Genomic DNA, 21,389 nt, shown 5'->3' with positions numbered 1-21,389 from the left:
GTTCCCCTCTCCTTGGCGGTTTGGGGGTTGAACGGGTGTCTCTTGGGACTTGTGGTCTGCCCGACCACTTGCGTTGGTGCTGCGGGCTTCTCGTAGGTTGTCTGCCTTGTCTTCCTATTCGGAGCGATGGTCTTCTTTTTCGAGGTGGTATTCCTCCTCTGTTTTCCTTGCTGGGCCTTTAGGCTGCTATCCGTGCCTTCCGGGTCCCGGATTCCTTTCTTCCTTCTGATGGCTTGTTGGGTTTCTCGCCTTTTTCGGAGTTTCACTCTTCTCCTTCTGTTCGCTGCCCCCTTGGGGTCTCTCCTTGGTGTTGGGGGTTTTGCAGTCTTCCCCTTTTGTCCCTTTGGAGTCGGTGGACCTTGAAATTCTGTCGTGCCTGGTGGCTTTCTGTTCTTTCTTTTGGCCTCGAACGTGCCTTGTACATTTCTGTGGCTCGTTCTGGGGTGTTTCGCTCTTCTGACTCTCTCTCCGTGTCCTTTGGCTTGACTAGTTTGGCTACGGCTGCTTCCTGGCTCTCTTTGGGTCGCTGGTTTATGGCGGTCTTTGCTCTTGCCTATCTTGGTGCTGGTTTGCCCTGTCCGGCGGGTGTCCTGGCGCGTTCCGCTCGGGCGTGTCTGCCTCCTGGGCTGCTTCCCTGGGTGTGTCTCTTGGTGGATTTGTCGGGCTGGTTCCTGGGCCTCAGAGTCTGCGTTTGTGCGGCACTGATGGTGGGGTTGTGCCTTGTCTGACCGGACCGGTTTTTGGTCGTGGGGTGTTGCTAGCTGTGGGGGTTTTTCCCCTCTGCTGTGATTCTGTTGTTTCTTGCAACTTTGTCTTGCTGCACTCCTTTGTGTCTGGTCTGTGTTTTGTTGTGTGTGGGTTGCCAAAGGCCTGTTTGGGCGTTGCTTTGGTATGCCTCATGTGTGATGACTGGGTCGAGGACGAGGGACGTAGAGGTAATGCTATGATTACGTATGGTAATCCCCATTTCTTTTAGTCCTACTCGTCCTCGACCCAGTAATACAACCCGCCCGCCCTTCTTTTCCAGGCCTTTGGTGCTTGGTACATCAGGATTTGCTTCTGGTGTTGAGGTGTGTTATAGCACCTGACAGGAGGGTGGGTGGAGTCTAAAAGCGTTTCCTGTTTTGTTTCCTGTCGTGTGGAATACCTCATGTGTAATGACTGGGTCGAGGACGAGTAGGACTAAGAGTAATGGGGATTACCATACGTAATCATAGCATTAGAGTAGGGAAGGTTTTAGGGGCCCCTGGCAACGGATTGAAAGGCGGCTAAAATAAACTTAATTTGCTCCTACCATTTTCACCACCAGAAAGGAGGGCTCCGGGCACACACACAACATACTTGACAGCGCTGATGATGCAGTTCATGAGTGACAAGTCTGTTCCATGAAATGCATTGGTCTGCCCGAACTGTTGCAAGAGAAATAATCTAGAACGCTCATGGAAAATTGTGGTCATTGTAAGTGAAGATACGGTTGCCCTTACACAGAAAAGTTGCGTTGTGTATCCGCGACTATGAAAATTTAAGAGTGAGTCACGGAGTTTGCAATAGAACATGCATTGAAATGTTCAGATGTGTTCGGGAGGTAAAAAGAATCACTTAAAAAATTACATCTGCAATGGTTCCCATACGTCCTTGCTCTGCTGCATGCATGCTGGAATCAGCCACCATGTTGCATTTCTGTGCCGCAGTTCCAATGCCTCCAAAGCAGAGCATGATAGGCGGATGTCCACCTCTCCAGTGAAAAAAACAAGCCCAATCCGCCTTAAAAAGAAGCCCAAAACAAAACATATTCTTCCTAAAAGAAGCCGAACTGGTGGTCAACATCAAAATTTGCAAAAAGACTAAAATAATAAGAAAACAAGCAACGAAGTGGGAGGCACGGCACAGGAGGCAGCACTAACACAACTGTGGCATTGAGAGGAGGTGGGAGGGAGCAATGCTATATTAAACTGTAAGCAGCTGTGGTCCTGAAACTGAACACAGGCAAACAGTAGGAGAACAGGAAACTAAGAAAAAAAGAGTCCCTCAAATAATAGGTAAAGAATGATAGCGTAATGAGACACTTACAGCCCGATTCATCATCGGCATGTTTTGCGAGTCTGTAATAGCGAATAATAAGGAATCGCTATTACAGACTCGCAAAACGGGATTCATGTAGGAATCGCAAAATAAATTGCGATTCTTACACATTCCTTATTTGCGATTAGCAAATTGCTAATCGCAAATCAGGAATAAGGCCCATAGGAATAAATGGGGAGTAATCCTGATTTGCGATTAGCAATTAGCTAATCACAAATAAGATAGCGATTTCAAGGGTGCCAGGGGTGTCCAAAGGACACCCTGTAGCACCCCTGAAATGCTAATTTACACAGGTGTTGCGCACACACATGTCCAAAGGACATGTGTGTGTGTAACATGCAACATAGAAAAATACATTAAAGTGCTTTTTTCTATTTTTTCGCTATTTACCACGAAGTCAGACTTCGTGGTAAATAGCGACCAAATATTGCAAATTCGCAATTTCGAATTGGTTAATGAATTGCATTTAAGGAATCTCTAATAGAGATTCCTTAAATCCAATTACTCGCAAATATGCGATTTCGCAAATAGCGATTTTTGCATTTGGGATGATGAATCCCAAATGCAAAAATTGCAATAGCAACGGGCCAGGGGGCATATTACCAAGCAATAGCGATAATTATCGCTATTGCTTGGTTAGAGACAAACATTTACCGCTAAGCTGCGGTGATTTTTACCGCAAATAAACCTTGGTATTACCAAGGTTTATCGCAAATGCGATAAAAATCGCCGCAATGCAGGAATATCGTTGAAAAGTCTGCGATATTCATGCATTACCGAGCAAATGCTCTTAGCCATGTTATCCACCTCCCATTGGATAACATGGCTAAGAACTGCTCAGGGCAGGTGTTAGCTTTTGGAGATATTTGCGCTTAGCGCGAATATCTCCAAAAGTTGGTATTAGGAGATAGTGATGTTAGCGACTGTTTTCAGTCACTAACATCTTTGCACGCCCACTTTGCATCTCATTAGTGATAAATATCACTGACATGCAAAGTGGGGCTCAAGATGGTCGCTATCTCCTACTAGCTGTCGCTAACTGGTGTTAGCGACAGCTAGGTAATAGGGAGATAATTTTATCTCCGCTTTCTTGGCCTTTAAAGCCAAAAAAGCGGAGATAAACCCCCTTGATAATATGCCCCCAGATTCTCAGAATCTGGCCCTTTGCGAGCGCAATTTAGCTTGATGAATCTAGCTGTTAGTCCCTGCTCCATAGGAGAACAGAAGATGAAATGGAGGTACAAAGAGGCAGGACTGACCAGTAGGAAGCAAGAATTTTTTAAAGGACACTGACATACAGAAATGAAAAGCAAAGTCGTGAAATGGGCAAAGTTGGAACTCCACAAAGCTTAAACAACAGGTTGCTAAGTGATAGTGAAAGCGCTGTCTAGGTCTGACCTAAAAAAACAAACAAATATTAAACCGATCCCATTAAAGCAAAAATTGTCTGACCCCAAAACTTATGTACACAGAAATGTCTGTTAAGTAGTTGGTGAACACCCACAAGTGCAATTTACACTAATAAATAACAATGTGGAATATCTTCTTCTTTCTTCTTTCTTTTTTTTTTTTATACCGCGCAACTATCGCTCCAAGGAGCATCTTGGCGCCCACTTGTATAGCTGATCAGATAGAATTCTTACACTAGGGATCTGGCAGTAGTGTCAGGAAGGGTAAAGATCCAGGTTTTTAATTGTTTCCTGAATTCAGTTTCTCTGTCCAGAGCTCTTATGTGAGGTGGGAGGGTGTTCCATGCTTTTGCACCTAATACCGCGATGGACTTGCCTCCGCGGGTCTTAAGCCTGAATGATTGAACTGCCAGAAGATTGGCGTTGGTTGAGCGGAGAATTCGGGTTGGATGATATCTGGTGAATTTTTTCCGCAGATACAGTGGTCCACGTTTATGAAATGCTCTGAAGGTGATGAGCAATATTTTAAATAGAATTCTTTTAATGATAGGTAGCCAATGTAGAGTTTTAAGGGCTTCTGTCGCTGATGATCTTCTGGGCCACTTTAATATGAGTTTGGCCGCCGAATTCTGCACCATTTGGAGCCTATGGGTGACCTCCTTATTGGTGCCTGCATATAATCCATTACAGTAATCAAGATGAGATGTAACCAGTGCGACCACTACTGTTTTCCTGGCCTCCAAAGGAAGGAGATCGAAGAACTTTCTCAGACTCTTTATAACACCAAAGCACGTACCTGCCACTTTCAGTGCCTGCTGTTTAAAGGACAGATTCCTATCAAAGGTCACTCCCAGATTGCGGGCCGTGATAGCAGTATTGGGTGGAATTTCTGCTTTCTCAGGCCACCACAGTCTGGGTATGAATTCATTGTTTGGGCCCATCGGTATTATCTCTGTCTTCCCGGTGTTACATTTCAAATGATTAGTTCGCATCCAGTCAAAGGTCGCCGTAAGGCAGCCCTTGAGTTTCTCTTCCCAGTCCTGGTTGTCTTTGTCCATGGTCAGGATCAGTTGCGTGTCGTCGGCATAGGCTATAGCTTCTATGCCAAACGAAGCAATCAAGCTGATTAGGGGTGCGGTGTAGACATTAAACAATGTCGGGCTAAGACTAGAGCCCTGAGGTACTCCTGTCGTGAGTCTTCTCTCCCCAGATTGAAATTCTCCTAGCGTCACTACCTGTCTCCTTCCACTCAGGAAGTTCTTGAGCCATTCAAGTACCACGCCAGTGATGCCAAAGGATTTCAGACGGTCTATCAGAATGATATGTGAGACCGTATCGAAGGCCGCCGATAGGTCTAATAGAATCAGGACGGCCTTCTTCCCTTGGTCTAGGGCTGTACGGATGGTATCTGCAGTATGCAAGAGAGCAGACTCCGTTGAGTGCTGTGCTCTAAAACCTGCCTGGTTAGGATGCCATACTTCACTCTCTTCTAAGAACCTGGTCAGTTGTTGATTGACCATAGATTCTGTGATTTTGCATAGAGCAGGAAGTAAAGAAATGGGACGCAAATTAGATAATGTGGTGGGATCAGGGAGCTGTTTTTTTTTAAGGGGTCTCACTGCTGCAATTTTCCACTCTGAGGGGACATTGGCTGTGGCCAGGGAACTATTTACAATGTCGTTAATGACAGGGTTGGCAACCTCCACAATAAGGTGCAGAAGTTTAATAGGGCAGGGGTCAAATGAAGAACCAGATTTGGTGCGGAGAATAGTCCGCCGGGATTCCTCTAAGCTGACAGGTTGGAAGCTCGTCAATTGTTTCTCTACCAATCTCTCCTTTTCATTAGCTTCATCACTGGTCAGGCTAGGGATTACGAAATCCTTAGTCAGGCCCTGTACTTTAGCTTCAAAGCAGTGGCGGTTCGTCCATTGGGGGCGTTGGGGCGTTGCCCCACTAGCCATGGACGACCGTCACTGACACTGACACTGTGAGCGCATACCAAAAAATATAAATTACAAGCGCAGCACCGACAGTCATAATCAATTATTTATTTTGAGGTCGGAAGTTCGGAACCGGTCGGAGTAAGTCACTAACTAGTGACCTCATCACGATCGCGGAAGGGTGTGGGGGGCGGGCCTGCGGCAGTTACTTGTGAGTGGCAGGCAGGCAGCAGATATCAGCTTGGTAGGGAGGGCAGCTGCAGTGTGTGCGCATTTAGGACACGTCATTTTTTAGACTTGCCCACGCATGCGCACACATGCAGAAGCCCCTTCCCTCCTCCTCCTTCAGCACGGACACAGGTAGAGACCCAGGGAGCTGGGTCTCACTACGGGCAGTTTTAGCCCTGCTCGTTAACCAATCCTGGCGCAGTGGCGATGTTATGCTGCGCCAGGATTGGCTGAGATACCGCCGCGCTTGCTAAAAGAATTTAAACTAGGCCCGGCCACCACTGGTACGAGGAGCGCTGCACAGAAACCAGCATCAGACTCCAGCGCTGGGTGTCCCGGGCCCGGCCACAGCGTCAGCGAGGCCCGGAAGATTGCTGCGCCTGCGAGAGTGTCAGTGAGCAGTTAATGAAAGCTGCCCTGCTGCAAGACCATCAAACAGAAGGTCAGTGGCCCCGGCGAGGACATTTCCTGGAAAGGACCATGTGTATTAAAGCTGCAAGGGGCTTCGCCGGCCAGAAAAATACATATAATTAGGATGGCCTGATTGAACTTTTACATCCACAAGGGGTCGGTTCTACAATGAGTATGTTTTGGAAGGAAACGTCAGTGAGTGCAGACACCCGAGCACGCAGTTGTAAACTTCCAGGCTGTTATTAAGGAAAGCCCTTACATTTGTAGTCTCTGACCTCCCCTAATAATGACTCTAACTTCCTAAAACAGGCCGTTGTTCTGTCTCCCACCTTGACATCATCTAAACACAGCGCAGAATCCAGAGATTGGTCACGTTTTTTTTTTTGATTGTGCGTGCCTCTAGGAGCTGCCCGTGCACTGGTTATGTCGCTGCGGCCTCTAGGAGCTGCCCGTGCACTGGTTATGTCGCTGCGGCCTCTAGGAGCTGCCCGTGCACTGGTTTTGTCGCTGCGGCCTGACTGATGACTCATTTGATTATGGCCGGCTGTCGGAAGTGTAGATGCGGGAGTTCAACACTTCAGGTCGCACCAAGGGCCCTGCCAGATCAGCGCTGTAAGTGTATGCCCGATGCCACCCTGGGGTCCGCCACCGAGATGTTCTACTCCTGCAGACAGGCATGCTGTCGGACTCGGGGAGGAAGGAGGCCGAGATCAGGGAGCAGCAAGTAGCAACAGAGGAGGATAAAGAAGTTGGTGCAGCAGTTAGTTCATGCACAATGACAATGACTCAGCCGATCTGCTGCCTTTGGACGGGCTGAAGAAACTGGGGACATCAAAGCCGGACACTGTGAGTGAGCATTTACTAATTACATCCCTCCCTCACCCTTACTTTCACTTAGGAACATCTGTCTATATAGATAAATGACTGTTGTGACTGGAGTGGGGAAAGGACGTGTTCAAGGTGCGTGAGCACGCAATGATTATTTAGAGAGAAGAGGTAGTAGAATCCTATATGAAATGGGGGGAAATTACTCTTTCATTCGTTTTGTCCCCTCCCCCCGATTCTCTTTAGTGGGAGATTTACAACAGCAGCCCTTCACCCTAGACCGAAGTACAACATGATTATTGTATGTTTTAATAATTATAGAACTGCTGTGCCTGTGTCGAAGTTTTATAGATTAAGCTTTGGTTTTTTATAATTTTGTGAAGTGTCACCATCCATCCATGTCGCAGCATAACTGTTCAATTACGAATCTTTTACTTGCTTTGTGGGACACCGCATTATCGCATCAGTTTATTGAAATGCAGCCTAATCTCAACTTAAGCATACTAATGTATTCTTACTTACACATGAGTTTAATGAAACACCACTCGACGAGCAGGTGGTTTGACAGTGCAAGCAGCAAATTCGACATTCCAGTGTTTTGAGTCTCCGCCACAGGGCATATTTTTCCACAGAAATTGTACAAAGTCCATAGGGGAAAACGGAAATGCTAATTTGTGACTATTTATAAACATCTCTAAAATGAGTTCCCACATTTTAAAATTAGTGATGTCTGTGTGAGTCCTGGGTGAGTGATGTCTGTGACAGTGCAGGGGTGAGTGATGGTCTGTGAGAGTGCAGGTTGAGCAGTGTGCCTGTGTGAGTCCAGGGTATGTGATGTCTGTGTGAGTCCAGGGTGAGTGATGTCTGTGTGAGTGCAGGGTGAGCAGTGTGCCTGTGTGAGTCCTGGGGGAGTGATGTCTGTGACAGTGCAGGGTTAGTGATGTCTGTGTAAGCGCAGTGTGCCTGTGTGAGTCCAAGGTGAGTGATGTCTGTGTGAGTGCAGGTTGAGCAGTGTGCCTGTGTGAGTCCAGAGTGAGTGATGTGGATGGGTGAATGCTGGCTTAGTGATGTGTCAGGGAAGGGTGAGTAACTGTGCCTATAATGCAGGAAGAGAGATGCATCTGTGCAAGTGCAAAGAGACTTGTCTGGCTACTCCCAGAGATGTATTCGCCAAGCCACCTCTTTCTCAAATGTTCTTGAGAATGCATCATTTGCCCACTTTTTTCAAAATGTTCTCGTGGGAGAACCCCCGACCCCACAGTGCAGTATTTACGCCCCACCACTTTCAAATGTCACCAGCCGCCACTGCTTCAAAGTACTCGGCGATGGCCTCGCACAGAGTCACTGAAGGGGGGATTTCTTGTGTTAGGAAGTCAGGTTTATTAAATCCCCTAACGATGTTGAAGATGGCTTTCTGTTTGTTATTTGCAGCCTCAACTGCCTTACAGTAATAGGTTTTTTTTGCCAACTTAATATGTTCATGGTATTTTTTCTTGGTAGCGTTATATTTGGTGCGTTCTAACATGCAGTAGTTCTTACGCCATCTGCGCTCTGCTCTGCGTAGTTCTCCTTGTCTTGTTTTAAGATCTTGGTTAAACCATGGGGCTGACTGCTTCTTTTTTTTGCCTTTGGTCTTCCTCATGTTTCCCTGCCCACCCATTCTTTTTAGTACATTCATCCATTCCTTGAACGTATTAGGGTCCGTATTCAGGGATCCTATCTTATTAGGTCTACATTCCATTGCCAATCTGGCAAGGTCTGGGTGGGTTATTAGTTCCTTCCATTCTTCATGGGTGGACTGAAATTGCTGATCGCGATTTTACATTTCATGTTATGTTCAAGCATGAGAGTAAACGGTATGAGCGCATGATCTGTCCATACCTGAGGTTTTGGATGTTCACATCTTAGAGTGCTTATGTTAGTCGCGATACAGTCGAGCATGTGTCCTGCATCGTGAGTGGACTGGCTACCATTGATAACTAAGCCAAGAACTTCCATGGTCTCCCTAAATGATACAGCCGCATTGTCTGATCTATTTTCTAAGTGAATATTTACATCCCCCATGACCGTGAAGTTAGAGTACTTTAGTACCAAAGGGCTGAGTGCTCCTCCTATTGTTTCCAAGAAACCTTTACAAGGTCCTGGTGGTCTATAAATTACTGCACCAGCAAAAGTGAAGGTGTCATTAATTTTTATGCAAAAACCCATTCCTTCAGCTTCTTTAAGATCCTGTAGCTCTAACACTGAGCATGAAAGAGTGTCCCTGTAGATGACAGCCACTCCCCCTCCCCGTTTATCTTCTCCTCTGTCTTTCCTAAGAATGGTATAACCCGGAGGCAGAGCTTGTACCACATCTGGGGTGCAGCCTGGTTTCAGCCATGTCTCAGTAAAACATAGTAGGTCCAAATTTTCATCAAGTATTAGATCATATATATCCTGAGCATGTCTAGGCATTGATCTAACATTTATTAGGCCTCCAGATAGGAGTTTCACTCTAGGTGTCATATCAGTAGTTTGTATCCAGGTGAAAGTGTTACCACAGCGCTGACAAATGGCAGGGCCGGACCACACAGATGGATCCAGTTTATGTCTATCACATACAGGCGCGTATTGTAGGGAAATTAGCTCCTGTCTTGTGTAAACCTTACGTATGGCTTTTGGATCAGCATACCTCGCCGTTGGCCCGGCCGAGGCGCGGACGGGCGCAGACGGGCCGGACTCTGGCTCGACTCCGGCTCACCTACGGCGCTCCCGCTGCGCGTTACCGCTGAGCATGATCATGGCAGCTTTTTATGCACCCCTTGTGCGCCGGCCTGAGCACTAGAGCGCTCGGCAAATGGCGGCGCCACAAGTGTCTACCTCCCACCCAAGATGTCTGCCGGGTATGTGGTGGTAGAGCTAGTGTCCCGCTAAGCAGCGGTGAAGTTGTGGTAAATTTTTAAGTGCAAGTCAATCTAGGCAATATCTATTAAAACCAGGAAGTAACAATGAATTTCGAATGAGTTTTAAAAATTATCGGTGACAAAGCGGGAATTTTAAAAATCGTACTAAACAATTTGTGGAGTCGAGCACTAATATCAGTGTGCTAAGCTATGAAAAATAGAGACCACAATCTCGATGTGAACTTTGATTGAATTCCCACAATGTCACAACAATCTGAGAAATTGTAGGTAGTTAATTACTTTAAGAAATGCTTGGCTCACTCTTGTTTGCTTGATTTAAGCAGCAGGCACGTTTGCAAGAACACTTCTCTGGCGAGAAATGAACAACTTCAAGTCTGTTAGATGAAGAGGTTAAATTGTAAGGAGCAAAATTTCAGAAAAAAATGCAGGGTTCAAAATTCAACAGTGGGAAAAGGTCAATGTTTGCAGGGTGCAGTAGAGAGGACCTAGAGTTGAGTGGCAATGCTCTGCAGCTAAGAAAAAGTTAGTGTTTTTCTCTTGGTCAGTGGCGGCTGGTGACATTTGAAAGTGGTGGGGCGTAAATACTGCACTGTGGGGTCGGGGGTTCTCCCACGAGAACATTTTGAAAAAAGTGGGCAAATGATGCATTCTCAAGAACATTTGAGAAAGAGGTGGCTTGGCGAATACATCTCTGGGAGTAGCCAGACAAGTCTCTTTGCACTTGCACAGATGCATCTCTCTTCCTGCATTATAGGCACAGTTACTCACCCTTCCCTGACACATCACTAAGCCAGCATTCACCCATCCACATCACTCACTCTGGACTCACACAGGCACACTGCTCAACCTGCACTCACACAGACATCACTCACCTTGGACTCACACAGGCACACTGCGCTTACACAGACATCACTAACCCTGCACTGTCACAGACATCACTCCCCCAGGACTCACACAGGCACACTGCTCACCCTGCACTCACACAGACATCACTCACCCTGGACTCACACAGACATCACATACCCTGGACTCACACAGGCACACTGCTCAACCTGCACTCTCACAGACCATCACTCACCCCTGCACTGTCACAGACATCACTCACCCAGGACTCACACAGACATCACTAATTTTAAAATGTGGGAACTCATTTTAGAGATGTTTATAAATAGTCACAAATTAGCATTTCCGTTTTCCCCTATGGACTTTGTACAATTTCTGTGGAAAAATATGCCCTGTGGCGGAGACTCAAAACACTGGAATGTCGAATTTGCTGCTTGCACTGTCAAACCACCTGCTCGTCGAGTGGTGTTTCATTAAACTCATGTGTAAGTAAGAATACATTAGTATGCTTAAGTTGAGATTAGGCTGCATTTCAATAAACTGATGCGATAATGCGGTGTCCCACAAAGCAAGTAAAAGATTCGTAATTGAACAGTTATGCTGCGACATGGATGGATGGTGACACTTCACAAAATTATAAAAAACCAAAGCTTAATCTATAAAACTTCGACACAGGCACAGCAGTTCTATAATTATTAAAACATACAATAATCATGTTGTACTTCGGTCTAGGGTGAAGGGCTGCTGTTGTAAATCTCCCACTAAAGAGAATCGGGGGGAGGGGACAAAACGAATGAAAGAGTAATTTCCCCCCATTTCATATAGGATTCTACTACCTCTTCTCTCTAAATAATCATTGCGTGCTCACGCACCTTGAACACGTCCTTTCCCCACTCCAGTCACAACAGTCATTTATCTATATAGACAGATGTTCCTAAGTGAAAGTAAGGGTGAGGGAGGGATGTAATTAGTAAATGCTCACTCACAGTGTCCGGCTTTGATGTCCCCAGTTTCTTCAGCCCGTCCAAAGGCAGCAGATCGGCTGAGTCATTGTCATTGTGCATGAACTAACTGCTGCACCAACTTCTTTATCCTCCTCTGTTGCTACTTGCTGCTCCCTGATCTCGGCCTCCTTCCTCCCCGAGTCCGACAGCATGCCTGTCTGCAGGAGTAGAACATCTCGGTGGCGGACCCCAGGGTGGCATCGGGCATACACTTACAGCGCTGATCTGGCAGGGCCCTTGGTGCGACCTGAAGTGTTGAACTCCCGCATCTACACTTCCGACAGCCGGCCATAATCAAATGAGTCATCAGTCAGGCCGCAGCGACAAAACCAGTGCACGGGCAGCTCCTAGAGGCCGCAGCGACATAACCAGTGCACGGGCAGCTCCTAGAGGCCGCAGCGACATAACCAGTGCACGGGCAGCTCCTAGAGGCACGCACAATCAAAAAAAAAAACGTGACCAATCTCTGGATTCTGCGCTGTGTTTAGATGATGTCAAGGTGGGAGACAGAACAACGGCCTGTTTTAGGAAGTTAGAGTCATTATTAGGGGAGGTCAGAGACTACAAATGTAAGGGCTTTCCTTAATAACAGCCTGGAAGTTTACAACTGCGTGCTCGGGTGTCTGCACTCACTGACGTTTCCTTCCAAAACATACTCATTGTAGAACCGACCCCTTGTGGATGTAAAAGTTCAATCAGGCCATCCTAATTATATGTATTTTTCTGGCCGGCGAAGCCCCTTGCAGCTTTAATACACATGGTCCTTTCCAGGAAATGTCCTCGCCGGGGCCACTGACCTTCTGTTTGATGGTCTTGCAGCAGGGCAGCTTTCATTAACTGCTCACTGACACTCTCGCAGGCGCAGCAATCTTCCGGGCCTCGCTGACGCTGTGGCCGGGCCCGGGACACCCAGCGCTGGAGTCTGATGCTGGTTTCTGTGCAGCGCTCCTCGTACCAGTGGTGGCCGGGCCTAGTTTAAATTCTTTTAGCAAGCGCGGCGGTATCTCAGCCAATCCTGGCGCAGCATAACATCGCCACTGCGCCAGGATTGGTTAACGAGCAGGGCTAAAACTGCCCGTAGTGAGACCCAGCTCCCTGGGTCTCTACCTGTGTCCGTGCTGAAGGAGGAGGAGGGAAGGGGCTTCTGCATGTGTGCGCATGCGTGGGCAAGTCTAAAAAATGACGTGTCCTAAATGCGCACACACTGCAGCTGCCCTCCCTACCAAGCTGATATCTGCTGCCTGCCTGCCACTCACAAGTAACTGCCGCAGGCCCGCCCCCCACACCCTTCCGCGATCGTGATGAGGTCACTAGTTAGTGACTTACTCCGACCGGTTCCGAACTTCCGACCTCAAAATAAATAATTGATTATGACTGTCGGTGCTGCGCTTGTAATTTATATTTTTTGGTATGCGCTCACAGTGTCAGTGTCAGTGACGGTCGTCCATGGCTAGTGGGGCAACGCCCCAACGCCCCCAATGGACGAACCGCCACTGCTCTTGGTCTATGTTTTACTTTCAAAATTAAAAAACTTTACTAGAGGTTTGAAATCTTCAGTAGGGCTATTTGGAATGTATGCCAAAGACTGACACCAGAAGGCCAGTTAAGTCTGTTGATTGGTCCTACTACAGCCTTAAACTACGCACGAAAAAGCTCATAATGAGGACATAGCGGTACTGCTAGGCTTTTGAAACTGTATTGGTTTTCCTGGAATGACTTTTTGAGTCCAAGCTTCTAGAAACGATCTATGTTGTCATATTTATTAGCCTTAAAAGTTCCAAATATTCAAATTTCGTCAGGGGTCAAAATACCATAGTTTCAAATGTTAAAAGGATTCCTGATAATTCTTGTTTGGCTCCAAAAAAGATACATAGCTCTGCTGAATCGTGGCATTTCTCTGTAGCAAAACCAACTTACTTTTACCGTAGAAGTTATGCACACTCGAGGCACTGGGGAGAATAGTCACATAACTAGGCACAGACGTTGTTCCGTTTGCAACTAGTCCACTGCTTTTCCACTAGGCAGGGCACAGCTTATTCTGTTCTGTCACTTTACATTTACTTCCAGCCACATCAGGGACATTCGCAAAGGACATGCAGACTACACAGGCTCTATCTGGACCCCGTGTCCTTGAGGTCAACATGAAGATAGGGCAACTAGTGTTTTATTCATTTTCTCGTACCAAAGATCGAAGATTAAGCCAAAAGCATTCTGTCAGATCAATCACATGTCGCAAGAAATTCTACAGTGAAGCAGCAAGTATTATTTACGTTTTCATTCAGCTGTCTGTTGGGATTGGGTCAAGCAGGACACTTTAAAGGCTAAAATGTGTCGGTGATTGGCGTGGACCACTAAGCGAATTAGACTACAATTCTCAGACTTTCCTCTCATCTTGCACAGCAGCTGGAACCCTTTCCTACTGGATTTTCTACTTTAAACTATTAATTAGGCCGGATATAATGCACCTTCTGAGTTAGTGGGACAAAAGCACACACAGCCACGAAGGTCTAGACCCTGGGAATTCTTTTTAGCTCCTTAACATTCAAGGAATAGATTAATAATGTAACCAAACAGCTGAGACATTACAAACCCTGAGTATGTGAATTAATGGAAAAACAAAAACTGAGAAACTACATTGTGGAAAATCAATTTTGGAAAAGCAATTGTACGGAAAGAAATTTTAAGGAAATATAAATACATTTTAAAGTAAATTAAATTAAAAAAACAATGAACACCACTGCTTTACTGTACTTAGAAATTGCAAAATACACAAATTCTGCATATATCATGCAAGTTACCAGTAGCATACCTTACATCAAAACCCAACTCCGAAAGAATCTTTTAAATTGTTTTAAATCTTACCAAATTATACTACCGGTACTAAAAAGGTATATTTTCTCAATTATTAGTTTCTTATGAAAATATTTTTGTATGATATCGGGTACAAATCTACAAAGCTTTCTCTCTCTCCCTCTCTCTGCATGTGTGTGTATATATACACATGTATATATATATATATATATTCACTGAAAAAACCATAGGTTTCACACCAGTTATAGTTAGCTGGAAATTTTATTGACATAAAACCATTGAAATTCCACGTTTTAGTTAGTTGGACTAACTATAACTTGTACGCCTGCAATGCACTGCTGATGATGTCACATATTGCATCACTCATGACATGGTCAGTGACACCACTCATGACATCACTGATGACACCATCCAGTGAATGTATGTCTTTCTGAAAAATAAATATGTTTTATATATGTATATGAAAAAGGTCGATGGAAGAATAAATGTTTAAGTAAGTGTCTAAGTGGATGCTTTTTTTTTTTAATTGATTGGTTAACTGGCTTATTAAGTGTATCTTAGTGAATACATATATTAGCGAGTAATGTTTAAATATTTAAATATATGTATCAGTGTTTCACTTTGTGTATAAGTGGCTGCATGGGTTGGTAAGTACCTACATGTGTGTGTATATGGGTTATTAGATGTTTTTTTTAGTATCAGTATGAGTGCCTGTATGGTTTGGTGGGGGTATTACTTAGCACATAGATGCATTAATGACTGACTCACTGTTTATATGTGTTTTGAAGACAGCATATGTGTAGGATTGTAAGGGTGGATGAGTGTGTATATGTGTGTGTTAGTGAGTGAATGACTGTCTCACTAGTGTCTTTATCAGTAACAACATATGTTTTAATCTAGTATATGTGAGTATTGATGTTTATAAGTGAGTATATGTGAGAGTGAGAGATTGTAAGAGGTCCTGTTTAAATAAGTATGTGTTTCTATAAGTGGTTCAAAGGTTCAAAAGTACTTTATTCGGTTAAAAACAGAGAATAACCATGAAAGTAGCATGTAAAATACAGTTTACAATGGGTCAGATGACCATTATTTAAAATCACAGCAAAAAAGACATATTAAAAAGCATAAATACAGCATAAGAATTAGTTCATACGAAGGGTTTTATGACAATTAAAAACCAATTTAAGAAATTCGGAGAGTGACGCTACCATAAAAACATTTTTTGAAACTCTAAAAACGCTAAGCGGCATCTATGTACATTTAGATCTTTAAGAATTGGGATGATAAGTTTCCTACGATAGAAAGTATAACATTTACAAAAAAATAAAATATGAATATCGCATTGCGTGGACACATCGCCACATGGGCAAGGACACAAGTCTTTCAGCCAACAATTCATCTCCGGGAAAGATAGTAACCTAAAGACAATGTTAAGTCTGAACCGGGTTAAAAGGAAACGTTCATGGTTGGACATGTATAAAGATAAGTATGGCTGCAGTTTCTCTCCAGTTATGATCGACTGGTGGGCAAGGACAGTCTTTTTTTTTCACCTCCTCTAGTCTTCTTTGTTCCTTGAGATGTTCGATACACAAGTTTTTTAATCCACTTCTCGAAATGTGTACCATAGATAATGGATCCTCAAAGTATTGAATACAGCTCAGTTCTTCAAGAAAATTTCTAACATAACATATCCATTTAAAATTATTAATATTATCAAGTGCTAATACGTCCTTTAAAATAGCCCGGTTGACCACACAGTCATCGCTTGTCCAAACCCTATGCCAAAGAAGAATCGGCTGGATCTTAATTGTGTCAGTAATATACACCAAACCTAATTCAGCGTGACATATAAAAGTTGCAGTACTTTCTGGGATGGACAAAATGTGCCGAAAAAACTTATTTTCCACGGTTTGGATCAAACTGATATTTGAATAACCCCATAATCCAGAACCGTATGTAGCTACCGCTATACAGGTGGCATTGTAGATGGTTAAGATTTCCCTTATGGGTTTTTTCCCCAGCATTTTTAGAAAACACTGTAAAGCCATAACAGTTTTAGAAAACAACAGGGTTCTAGCATTAATAGCACTAGTCCATGAGCCACTTTCATGAAACAAGATGCCCAAATACGGGAAAGTAGAGGTCTGCTCTAGGGGTTTGGAATCTATAAAAATAGGTTTCAAATGCCTGCGTGTTCTTGTCCCACAATACATAGAAAATGTCTTGGAGCAGTTGATTTTCAAGTCCAAGCTAAGCATGAAACTATTAAAAGAATCAACCAAAGTTTGAAGTGCCATTGGGGTGCGTGCCATCAGTACTGCGTCGTCCGCATACAGTAGTGCAGGGACAGGTCTCCTTCCCACCATAGGCATATCCCTGCCCTCCTGCACGAGGCGATGCTCCAGGCCATTTATGTAAACTAAAAATAAAAAGGGCGCTAAAACGCACCCTTGGCGTACACCACGGCCTATCCCAAAGTGTCTGCTACATTCACCTTCTTTACCGTACCGTACCGTTGCAGTGGCCCCAGAATATAAATCTCTCAGAAAGCATATAATAGCTTTATCTACCCCCAGTTCAACCATTATTTCCCACAACTTATTATGGGACACACAATCAAAGGCCAACGATAAGTCGACAAAAGTGAGGTATAGGCGTTGTTTTTTAACCCGTATATACTTCTGTTGCAAAATAAATAGGTTTAACCCTTGCTCAACGGTCCCCAAACCCCTTTGAAATCCGTATTGAAAATCACTTATCACCCCATTTTCTTCTGCCCTGCATTGCAACTTAGCTAAAACTACTCTCCCAAGAATTTTTATGGAGGAATCTAATAAAGAAATTGGCCTATAACATGTGCAATTCTGCCTGTCTCCTTTCTTAAAAATCGGAACAATACTTGATGTAAACCAGCTAGGGATTAGGCCTTTAGTCAGAGCAACATTAAAAATCTGGACCAACAATGGCCCCCATAAATCAGTATTAGCCTTATAAAGGTCAGCTGGTATGCCATCGGGCCAGCTGCCTTGCCCCCCTTAGTTGCCTTCAGACTTGCCAGGACTTCAGGGAGGGTCACGACCAAATCTTTTGATAGATTCATATTTTCCAGCATTGGATCAGGGCCTGTATCGAGCGCCAGTTCAGCAGTCATGTAAAGGGTGGAAAAATGGGCCACCCATTCATCTTCTGTAATGGCAATTTCCATGCGTGCTTTGTTATCATAAAGGAGCGGAGTATTTATAACCCTCCAGAAAGCAGCCTGATCCTTCGATTGTGACGCCGAACAAAGTTCGTCCCAAGCCTCCCTTTTTATCACATCCTTCCTATCTTTCAGTACAGTATTGTAGTTCTTCCGTAGTTCTCTAATCAGAGTTACATCCCGTGGTCTCTGATGATTCGCATGTTAAGGCTTTAGTACACTTCTTATCAAACCATTTCTTATTAGTTTTTAAACAATGTTTACGTGTAATCCACAAAACCCCCTTAATTGTAGCAGCAATAATTTTAAAATGCGCTAAAATGTCATTACTCTCTGCATGTTCATCCAGGCAGATCAAAAAGCTATTCATACACTTATTCACCACTTTGGACAGAAAGTCATCCGGGACCACTTTACTCCATTTAAGAGTATAGCCATTTTGGGCACCTAACTGCACATCCTGTGCCGTATACTTGGAGCTTGGTACATTTTGGGATGAGACAAATAAGTTCTCCATTTCTGCTACCTCTGGGAAGTGATCACTCAGTGCCACGTCCATTAAGCTAGAGGTGGTCAATCTACCAGCAGAGCTATTTGTACAAAGGCTAAAATCAATAACAGACGAGGCCCCCCGTCCCACAAAAGTTGGAGCAAATGGCGTGGGGAGGTGGGCTATCTCATTCGTAAACCCAAAATCATAATTAAAAATCATCTCATTGACTAGATCTCCAAATAGGGTATGTTCAAAATGCGTTAAATTAACATCCTGTTCCAACATCAGGCCACATATACCCTTTTTGTCCCTTTCTACACAATGAGCAATTAAAATCACCCCCCCATAATATCATTACTTCACCCCTTTTTTTATCAATTTCAGATTGTATATCTTCACTGGTCATAACAAGTACTTCCTTTATCATGCTACTAGGTAGGTTATTATAGAAATTTAAAAAGACAATCCTTAAACCCTTCCTTGTATCTATCACTATTTTCTGATAGTAACTGGATCCAGGGGAAAAAGAAGTCCTATCACATACTAGAGGTTAGATATATACGTTGTCATTCCTCCCTTGGGCCTTCCATGTGAACCACCCACCGCAGGGGTAAAATAGGTTTTGTAGCCATTTAAGTGTATCGGTGCAATTGCCCAAGTTTCTTGCAGAGCTAAAATGGCTACGTCAGTAATTACGTCATCCCAGGAAGGATTGCAGATTTTTTGTTTAATGCCTGCCACATTCCAATAGACCACCTTACAGAATTCCCTTTTAGGCAACATCTCTACAACAACCCCTACTTGGCCACCCAGCATCCCTTGTGTTATCATTGGCTCCACTCGAGTTTCGTGTGACACATCATGCCCTGATGAGCTAATCTCCCCCAGGCTTACAGAAATAGGTGACTTAGAGACATATACAGCCTCTGGGAGTCAATCCACCATTTCGAGACAGTCAAAACGATTGTAGCATGGAATAGGTAGTGGAGGAAATTGCTGATGTCCAAACCATCCTGGATCGTGCCTTTGCGGAAAGAATTGAGGATTCCTTTCCCTACGTTTCACCACAGTCTACCCATCTTCATTCACCCCTCCCCATTGAGTATTATGCTGATTCCTGTCATATCCTGCACCATTTCCGCCCCTTTGATAACGGCTGTCCCTAGTCCAGCTCCATCTGTTATCCGGATGTTCCCCGTGGGAGTAGAAGTAGGGTAATGCCCTGGCCACAATGGACAGGCCATTGTTTCTCGGGGCCCTCGTTATGATGTACTCCGCAGTGCGTGGATTTTCAAAAGTTATCACCGCACAATCATCCTGTGCCCTTTTTCTGTTATACCCAACCCATGGTACCCTTTCTACCATTAAAATATTGCTTTTAATAGCTGGCGGGAGAGGGTAGTTGTCGTTAAGCCAATGGATAGCCTTATTTACAAGTGCCCCATTGGTTTCAGTGGATTGTGCACCCAGTTCCGGGACTCCAGTTAAAACCACGGCATATGGTGATGCTCTTGGAGGTAAATGTATACTTCTACGCACGTCGGGTTTAGCTGGTTGGCCTTTATCAGGTAGTTGGACAGGAGTTTGTGCAGCTGATACTTCCTTGACAGGTGGGGTTGAGCTTTTAGGTGCTGATTGAGTTTTTAATAGCTGTTTACTAGGGAGTTTTCCTTTTTCGGGATTAATTGTACTCAATGGGGTGCTATTTGGGACACCCTCTGCCAATATGGGGCCAGAATTATTAGATGTTGTTGCTATAGCTTTGGCCTTGGGCGCGCTTAAGTCGGCTATTCGTTCGTCCAGATTCTCAAACTGTGTATGAGTGTCTCTCTTCAGATCTTGAATTTGTTTTTCAATCTCCTTGAGAAATTCTGTCAGTGGGGTTAATAGAGTTTTTATTAAGGTCTCCAACATATATAACATTGTACTCTCTTTTCCCCTGCTAGTATTAACGCTTCCCTCTGGGGAGCTATCTCTAGTGCTATTGGAGATTAAATCAGCCATTGAATCATCCAAAATAGTGTCATCTAGAATGGCTAGGGGCAATATGTTAGGGGGCAGGATGTCTTCTCCCTGTAAATCAGTATCAATGGCATTAAGTACGTTGCTTGTATCTTTAGATAGTTCTTTACTATGAGCTTTAATAGGCTTATTTTGGTTTGCTCTTTTTTTAGGAATTGCCCCTTCCTTTATCCCCTGTAACACAACATTTTTATCTTTGGGTGAGGCTACTATATGTATCAAGACACTAGTTGATGCCTGGGGGGATGGTAAGGTATGCACTAGGGGAGTCTGAGTAGGGTTAAGGGGTTGAGAAACAGCTGTGCTAGACACATCCGTAGATAATATATTACTCTCTCGTGTATTAGGGCTCCGTACATTAGCAAAATGGCCCATAGAGGACCGTTTTGCGGCAGCCAAGTCCTGCGATACCCTTCTTTCCATTAAAGAAATCCCCTCACTATCAGTGTATTTGTTCTTACAATAAAGTCATCTAGCGGGCCTGTTAATTTCTTCCCCCCCGCTGCTGCCCTACTTCTTGTCTCACGCATCTCCATACTATTTATAATGAGTCTTTCGAAGTGGCCGTCTCTGAAGATGTGGGCGCCTTTGTAAGACAGAAAAACCCTGCTCAGTGAATACAGTGAAATCAGCAAGATCTATACACACTACCCACCCAATGTTGACTTATGGATAGCAAAGTGGCAAATATGTGTACCTCAACACTTTTAGTCCAGGGTTACTGGCCCAGTCCAGTCTCTTCTGGCCGATGAGGGCCGTAGAGGGCCCGCCCTTTGCCCGGGCTTTGCCCCGGGCGCTCCCGCGATGCGGGGAGCGTTGTCAGTTATGAAGAGCACGCGGTGAGCAGGGGGCGGGGCTGAGCGGCGAACGCGGACCAGGTGTTGGAGGTCACGCCGGGACTCCTGGTAGTTTGAGTCCCTGCGGCGTTCAAAGCAACCCGCTCGCAGCCCTTCTCACCCTACAACACAGCAGCTATCCCACGACGATCTGCACCACTCCCAAACGACGAAGCGGCACCCGCGCAGCGTGAGCGGCAAGGCGTAGCCTCTGTCTTCTCAGTCCACCACCACGGGGTCACGGGCAGCAAGGCTCCTCCTCAGTAGTCACAAGGTTGGTTTCCCAAGAGTAGGGGAGCGCAGGGCAGTTTTCACTGTGCGGTGAGTAGGGGGCGGGGCTGAGCGGCGAACGCGGACCAGGTGTTGGCGGTCACGCAGGGACT

Source organism: Lissotriton vulgaris, chromosome 3_1 (genome assembly GCF_964263255.1).
Source record: "Lissotriton vulgaris chromosome 3_1, aLisVul1.2, whole genome shotgun sequence".
In the NCBI taxonomy this organism is placed as follows: Eukaryota; Metazoa; Chordata; class Amphibia; order Caudata; family Salamandridae; genus Lissotriton; species Lissotriton vulgaris.
Note: the sequence above shows the minus strand (reverse complement) of the source record.